The sequence below is a fragment of the Scomber scombrus genome, chromosome 10 (assembly GCF_963691925.1).
Source record: "Scomber scombrus chromosome 10, fScoSco1.1, whole genome shotgun sequence".
Classification (NCBI taxonomy): domain Eukaryota; kingdom Metazoa; phylum Chordata; class Actinopteri; order Scombriformes; family Scombridae; genus Scomber; species Scomber scombrus.
This window is the reverse complement of record NC_084979.1, coordinates 11,298,326-11,304,926: the sequence shown is the minus strand read 5'-3', so window position 1 is coordinate 11,304,926 and position 6,601 is coordinate 11,298,326. Positions and strand designations below refer to the sequence as shown.

Below are 6,601 nucleotides of genomic sequence, written 5' to 3'. Positions count from 1 at the left end.
GTTTTTAAGGTTATTGTCTACAAATATCCCAAGGTATTTTATACCATCCGTAGGCCATCTAAACGGACTTGTGCGCTGGAGCTCGGAGTGATCAAAATTTGTCAATGGCATGATTTCACTTTTTTCCAAATTCACCTTATAACCTGAAATACTACCATAAGTTTCCAATACAGTTTGTAATTTGGAAAGAGAATTGCTAGGGTCTTTTAAGTACAAAATGACGTCGTCTGCCAGAAGATTAATTTTATGAACTGCTTGACCCACCTGAAAGCCCTTTATATCAGGATCTCGTCTAATTGCTTCGGCCAAGGGCTCAATTGCAAGAACAAAAAGTGCTGGATACAGAGGGCATCCCTGTCGACTTGATCTACTTAAAGGGAATGTACATGAAATCTGTCCATTGGTGCTGATTTTTGCCTGGGGTTTATGGTAGAGAGTTTGAACCCAACTAATAAATAATGGGCCGAATCCAAACTTGGCTAACACTTTAAATAAATATGGCCACTCTAACCTATCAAAGGCTTTCTCAGCACCTAAAGCCACAGCTATACTGGGTTCTGTTTCCGATTTTGTTAAATGAATAATATTAAAAAGCCTACATAGGTTGTTTGCTGAGAAGCGCTTTGAAATAAAGCCACACTGGTCTGGATTTATTAATTGTGGCAGGTATTGGCCAAGTCTGTTAGCCAGAGCCTTGGAAATCAATTTATAATCTGTATTTAACAATGAAATCGGCCGGTAGGAAGAGCATTTCAATGGATCTCTATTTTTTTTGTGGATCACAGTAATTATGGCAGTAGAGAATGATTCAGGGAGCGTCTGGGTCTTAGAGGCTAAGTTGATGACGTCCATAAGAAGTGGGAGGAGTAAATTCTTAAATTCCCTGTAAAATTCTGGGGGGAATCCATCTTCTCCCGGTGATTTGTTTGCCTGCAATGAGCCCAGAGCCTTTTCAATTTCTTTCTGTGTAAAGGGCAGGTCAAGAATATTTTGATCTTCCTGGCCAAGTTTGGGCAGTTCAATCGTGGACAAGAATTCATCAATATTACTCAAATTTTCCAGTGGTTCTGATGTGTACAAATTTGTGTAAAACTGTTTAAATGGATCATTAATTTCTGTTGGGTTATATGATACAGAGCCTGTTTCAGTTTGGATTGAATTAATCATCCTAGAGCTTTCTTCTTTTTTTAGTTGCCAAGACAAAACTTTGTGCGCCCTCTCTCCCAATTCATAGTATCTTTGCTTGCTTCTCAAAATATTTTTTTCAATTTTATAAGTGTGCAAAGTATTGTTTCTAAGCTTTTTATTTACCAATAACTGGTGTACTTCTTTAGACCTTGATTGTTGAAACTCCTTTTCCAGTTTCAAAATGTCGGTTTCCAATTCTTCTATTTCTGCCATGTATTTCTTTTTGATACCTTTGGTATAAGAGATTATTTGTCCCCTTAAAAAGGCTTTAAGTGTGTCCCATAATATAAAACTATTGGGAGAAGAAGCACAATTTGTCTCGCAGAATAGCCCAATCTGTTCTCTTATGAATTTGCAAAAATCTGGCTTTTGGAGGAGAGTAGGGTTCAGGCGCCACCTCTACATATTAGTAGCTTTTTCAGGCATATAAATGGATAGGGTCAGAGGTGAGTGATCTGATAGTGTTCTAGATAGGTACTCAGATTCTACTGCTCTGTGAATCAGCTGCGTTGCTAACAGGAAAAGATCAATCCGAGTAAAAGAGTTGTGGCGACCAGAGTAAAAAGAATACACATTACATTACACATTACTTAACTTTTCTGATCACACGTTAATTGCTGCATATACACATACACTCACTTCCGTTATACTCCTTCAAAATAAAATCACATCTTCGCTGTGCGAATGCTCAACCGGAATAAAGATAAATTGACTGTAACCCAGTGTTTCTTATTTTAGCCCAGTAGAGTAAGGTGATTGCTTGGCACAATAAAACAGTTTTTTTCCCACGCAAATTTGTGAGTTTGGTTTTTTTTCTGTTTTCCTGCTGTATTTACACAACTGGGTCTTGCTGCTCCTTATAGGCGACTTGGTGAAATGCACCTACCCAACCTGAACCCCATTCACAGGTCATACATTCATTCACGTCATTTTTTACGTTTTGAATTAGTTTAAAGTTCCTGTGAGGAACAGCTGATGCTGATATTCAATCAATTTAATGAATGTAATAGTCCTAATACTATAACCCAGGGCAACCACTACAAATGTTTCATCCAGTGAAAAAAGGGACCTCATTGAAATGTATATTTAGGAACTAAAACATTTATATAGTGGGTTGTTGTATGCTTGTATGACGTTAAAGTTCATGACTCATTTTCATTTTTTTTCATCTAATTTTTATTTTATTTTAGGAGGGAAAAACAGCAGAGCAATGTAACACATATACCAGCTGTGGGCCTGACAACTGTTTGCCAGCAGGTTTCCTGCTATCCCACAGTGACAAAGCACAAGCACAAAAAAAAATATACAGGCACATGATAAAACAAGAAACACAAACAATATTTTTCATGTATATGGGCTGAAACACACCTATTTTAAAAGTGGATTGTCAATAAAGGTATACAGCATTTAGCAAAATATAAAAATAACAACAGCATATAAATCACATATCATTCATTGCTGAGTAGGAGCATTCAACCATAACAAATGTTTATTAAATGTGGCTCTTTATGGACTTCATTGTAAGGTGATATAGTTTGAGTTTGCCGCCTAGTGGTCAAATACACTTAATGCAGCTGATTCAGCGCTTGACTACATCGAGGGTTGTTTTATATTTCACTTTCTGTAAATGTGAATTTATGACCATTTTAATTTTTGACACAATTATTGGAGGCTCTGCTTTTGTTTTTAATGTAGAGATATTGTACAGCAATCTCAACGTCTTCCTGGTGTATTGTAACGATAACATGTTGTTAAAACTATGTAACAAAGATATGTCCGCTACACTCCAGCGACTTAACTTCACTTTCTCTAGTGAATAACTTAATACTATGTATCCCAATAAGTATCACACATAAACACTGGAGATACTATGTTGAGAATTCTACTACTATTATTTATTTTAAACATTCAAAAGGAAGCCCCACATTCGCAGGGCATCAAAAAATTAATGAAAACTCTGAATGTTCCTCTCCACGGAAATCTTTAGTAAAAGGCGAAAGATTTATACGATCTGAAGAGAAACAAGAGTGTACTGAAGAAGCAATGTTAGAGCAGCCGATCCCATTGTCCGCCTTAACGTCCTCACTTACGTTTCGTTTCATTAAAAACAAGAATGCACAGTTAAAACTAAGTGGTATTCTCCTTTAAATAGAAAACCCGTTTATAGTCGCAACAATCACTTTGAGTCACAAAGTAACAAGTAAAAACAGTTTATGCTATTGCTGTAACATGCGCACTGTGCATGGTGGGTAACACCGCGACCTTAACCACGCCTCTTTTTTTGTAATAAAAGCATTTCAACATTTAAACGGTTTTTTTTCGCTAAAAAGATGGGGTGACATAAAAGTAGAATACGTCAACACTTTGATGTGTTTTCACATTAAATTGAAAAGTGTTGCCGTTACAGTTTACAGACAGATACTCACGCGCATGCGCAGGCAAAATAGAGACGATACATTCAAGATAGTTATCCGCTTCACTTCCTGGTCAGGTACTATCATCTGATTGTAGCTTGTTTTACACTTTACAACAGCCTTACTAATTAACATGCTTACAAGAATATTTAATCGTATCTAGTTCATGTTCCTTTTATATTGAACAAAATAAGCATTTTTAACCAAAGAAGCAAATACATGATGACTTTATAGCCCAGCTACAACGCAGACAGCCTCCTATCAAACTTGGTGAAATTGATACTACATAGTCGAGACATGAATACTTTGTGTTAAGGCTGTGTTTTCCATTTGAGGCCAATTAAAATAAATATACACCCTGCCTGAGAAATGGCACACAATTGCAAAAAAGTCAATATGATACATGACTACTTTTTCTTGTCATTACTATGGCTCGTCTTTAACGACGGTCTATCAGATGTAATTATGCTTTTCTACTGGCGGCCTAAAGGCAGCGTGATTACTTGTTTGTCTTCTAATATTTCGTATGAAACACTTACCACCATGTCATGGTTAACGAAGATGCATTAAATTGTAACAGTTATAGCTTACTTATAAATGTGAGCAACATAACCTATTGCTTTTGAGAATCACAATCAAGATGACAGCAGCCTTAATTGGCAGTCAGGTGTCCAAATGAATATCAAACAAGGGTTTTTCTTGCTGTAACTGTGCTTCCTGTCCAAGGTGACCATGAGATGTAAGTGATGGGAGACAAAAATCCACAGTCCTCCTCTGCAAAAAAATTATTTATAAGTTGATCTGAAGCTAATATGAAGCTTCAGTCGTCCAAATGAGTGCCAAAATCCCTCTTTGTGTTACTATATTTAAACGGCAGCTCAAACACTGTCAGAGGAAACAAAGCCTCATATGAGCTTTACACAAAATGACTTTGCAGACACTGCGTTTTGTCATCCATTTACAAAACAGGAGGAGTAAATTACATTTAATTAATTAAAGCTTCAAAGTCCATTGCAATGTTAGCTGTAAAACGATTCGCTAAAACATCAATTTACTTGTACATTTTAAAACTAAATTTTCATCCAAGGGACACATTTAAGCAGAAATCACTTAAAAACAAGTGGTGCAGTTCGAAAACATACATATAACAATCATAAATGATTAAATAAGCTTTGTCAAAGTACTTTCACAGGCTCTTATAATGCTTCACCATAATAAAAAAAACGTGTCTGGCTGTTGGTACTTGCATTGAATCGTTGGCTTGAAAATCCAGTTATACGAGAGATGGTGCAGCAGAGTCTCACCAGACTTGTCACTATTTTTTATATTTCCTGGAGAGCCTTTGTCATTTTGTCAGCCTCCCTGTGGCTAAAGTATGTGGGGAAAGCACGGAGGGCTGTCAGACTGTGCCCGCCTGAGAGCTCCTTTCCCCAGGTTGATGAGTCGTAATAAGGGCCGGCCAGGTGTGTGTGTGTGTGGTCTTTCATAGGCTACTTTTGGGGACGAATTTCAGGCTTTGGCTCTGTTAATTGGGATGACTTGTCCAATTGGGGACAAACGCCTGTCCTCAGCTGCTGATTTTTGAGTCAGTAGTTGTTAGGTCTAGGCAAGTATTGGATGGGTAGGGTTAGGATAAATCTCCAGCAAATTAATGTAATTCTATGTAATGTCCCTAAAAATGGCTATGATTATTTATTAGTGTGTGATTTATGGAGATATTCATATGGATACCATGGATAGAGCTAGATGCCATTCAATGAATGGGCACCCAGCATGTGTTGTGACCATGAGTGACTGAAATGACAATTCAAACTTACCAACCCACCAAAACTCACTTGTTTTAACGTGGGTTAGTTTTAAAGAGAAAACTTGTTGAGTGTCAAAATGTAGTGAATGTCTCTGTACAACTAATTAACATAAGACAGTTGTTTTATGTACTATTTTGTCTGTTAGTACTAGCAGCAGCATCTGCAGAGGCTTCATAAGTAACAGGAGTTTCCACCAAAACACGTAACTTGTTGGTAAGACAGGATGAAGGTTTATTAAATTATCAAAGACAATGATACGACCTGTTGTTTGACATCAAAACAGCGGTGGTTCAGCAGCTGGCAAATGGGCGCTAACATCAACTCTATGTGACCATAACACTGTACTTAACATAGGAGCCCACAGCTAATGTGAGGCAACATTAACCCAGCCACACAAGACGCTGTTGTCAGTCGTTTGCCAGCCACTGAACCACCGCTGTTTTGATGCCAAACGATAGACAATATCATCATCTTTAATATTTTTAATATAGCTTTGTCTTGTCTTAACTGCAGGTTACTTGTTTTGGTTCAACCTCATGTTACTGATGAAACTGCACACACTGTTACCAGCCCTGCCGTTGCTGTTTATGTTGATAAGCTATAGCTGGATGTGTATATGGAAACGATTCAGTCAGTGCCAATAAAGTGTCAAAGTTCGGTACGCCAGTAATAACCCTGGATGTATCTGTGACAGTTAAACTGATCAGTTTAAAAATATATATATTTTACTGAAGTCATTATCAGCTTTCGCATGAGATGTCAGCCATGAGGCCACAGAGAGTAAAGAATAAAAGAAGAAGCAGCATGTTTTCTCCTTGGGTGAGGACATGGATGGATTAAAAATATAATATATATAATATCATATATAATAAATATATGAGTTAATTCAAAGGTTAGTTGCCAAGGTATTAGTTAACTATTCTTTAACACAGGCCTACTTTTTAATTATTGTTTTAATATTATCACCTTTTCAGACACATCTTCTGTTCTTTGTTGGGTTGAGGAGTAAAGTTGCCACCACTTTCAGAAAGGAGACTACCTTATTGAATATTGAGGGGGAGCCATAAGTAAACAGGAACATCATAACAAACTAAGAGTGTACCATGATGCCCGGAAGGTTTTAATGTTTGAATTTCATTACAACCGAAAAAACACAGTATGTGAATTGCCACACTCTATTTACAGTCTAAT

The 6,601-nt window shown here is 37.1% G+C and overlaps 1 non-coding gene across 1 annotated transcript; it reads right to left on the bottom strand.

Moving 5' to 3' along the window:
• Nucleotides 1-3,105: 3,105 nt before the first annotated feature.
• On the bottom strand, nt 3,106-3,219 carry LOC133989400 (U5 spliceosomal RNA). Its single transcript, XR_009926539.1, has one exon. It is a non-coding gene; the product is annotated as a U5 spliceosomal RNA (small nuclear RNA).
• Nucleotides 3,220-6,601: the final 3,382 nt, after the last annotated feature.